Source organism: Priapulus caudatus, unplaced genomic scaffold (genome assembly GCF_000485595.1).
Source record: "Priapulus caudatus unplaced genomic scaffold, Priapulus_caudatus-5.0.1 Scaffold1367, whole genome shotgun sequence".
Classification (NCBI taxonomy): domain Eukaryota; kingdom Metazoa; phylum Priapulida; class Priapulimorpha; order Priapulimorphida; family Priapulidae; genus Priapulus; species Priapulus caudatus.
In genome coordinates, this window is record NW_014578428.1 from 9,972 (window position 1) to 11,652 (window position 1,681).

At 50.2% G+C, this 1,681-nt stretch overlaps 1 protein-coding gene across 1 annotated transcript in view; it reads right to left on the reverse strand.

Moving 5' to 3' along the window:
• LOC106816393 (glycine-rich cell wall structural protein-like) overlaps window positions 1-1,681 on the reverse strand; it is a 12,487-nt gene that overhangs the window by 3,505 nt on the left and 7,301 nt on the right. The gene's annotated exons all lie outside the window — the stretch shown is intronic.

A 1,681-nucleotide genomic window follows, 5' to 3' on the forward strand; every position in this document is an offset into this window, starting at 1 on the left:
ATCACCCTGTAACATATGATTATTATTATAATGCTTTAAATTTGCGAGTGAAGAATATAACGTTTTAGCGGTCGTTAACGTCGCGGTGAGGGTTAGGCTGCCTCGCGGGCGCCCCGCGGAAGGTGGGGACATTGAAAGTTCGTCGCGCCGGGCGCAGCATGTGTCCGCCGCCCTGTCGCCACTGACCGACCATATCTGCGGGCGGCTTCTCTTTCGCTCGCGACGCACGCCTTGGAACTCCTGCAGACGGACACAACACTGCCGTACGTAACGCCGCACAAGAAATCGTAGGTCTCTCATGTCTCTCGAAGAGGGCCGACATCTGTGGCCAGCCGCGCGTGGGTGGAGGGAGGAAGAAGAGGGGCGGGGCCGCCAGGGGGGGGAGGGGCGGGGCCCGCCGGGGGGGGGAGGACATCTAGCCTCTCAGAGGATGAGTTCGGCTAGGGGGAGAAGGCGTTGTATGATAGCGTCTGCGTGGCGTGACGTGCATGTGACGTGACGTGACGTGCGTGGCAACGGTCTTATATACAATGAACGCGCCCGCGAAGAGAAAGAGAAGAGAGAGAGAGAGAGAGAGAGAGAGAGAGAGAGAGAGAGAAAGAGAGAGAGAGAGAGAAAGAGGTAGAAAGGTGGGAGAGAAAGAAAGAGAGCGATCGCGAGAGAGAGATGAGGGAGGGAAACGGAAAAGGAGGGGAAAAGCAAGCGAGAGAAATGGAGCAAGAGAAAGATTGACAGACAGAGAGCGGGAGGAAGAAAGCGCGAGAAAGAGACCGAGAAAGAGAGAGAGAAAGAGAGAGAGAGAGAGGGAGAAACGGAACAAAAGAAGGAAAGAAAGGGATAGAGAGAAATAAAGCGAGAGAGAGGGGGCGATAAAGTGAGATAGAAAGAAAGATAGAAAGTAAGAAGGAGAAAGAAAGAAAAAGAAAGAAAAAGAAAGAAAGAGAGAGGGTAAGAGAAAGAAAAAAAGAGAGAAAGAAAGAGCCAGAGAGAGAGAAAGAGTGAGAGTGAGAGAGAGAGAGGGGGGGGAGAGAAACCTGGCTCTTTGTTGGCGGCGGCGGCAGCTGACAATAAAGCCGTAATGAGGGCCGCCTCTGTATATTGTCTTCCTCCGCAGCGGCACTTAAAACAGGCGACGCATCGATCGCACGGAGCGCAGCAATGACTTTCTAAATGAATTTGAAAGTCAAATTACGACTCGCGTATTGTCGCCGCGAATGCGCAAATTTCGGACGTAGTTTTGCTTGAATTGTTTGAGTTTGAAATAAACGCGCATCGGCACAGACAGAGAGCGTGTTAGTGCGTCTAGATGGGGGCGTTAAACAGGTACGCGGTGACAGCAAAGGCTTTCTCCCCAGTAGTTACGGCGCACTTCGTCTGCATATATGCAGGCCGCCATATTTCTATTTTCTGCAGGTGCGGGTCCAGAATGGGCGGTTAGCAAGCGTCAGGGTTTCCCGCTAAAACTTCGCTTTTGTGACTAAATATCTGATTATCTTTTATATGGTACGCGAACAAGCTTTGTATGCGTCGAAATAGAATAAATTATCTTCTGTATGCATATAATATATATGCATACAAAAGATAATTTATTCTATTTCGGCGAATACAAAGTATATCGCACACACACACACACACACACACACACACACACACACACACACACACACACACACACACACAC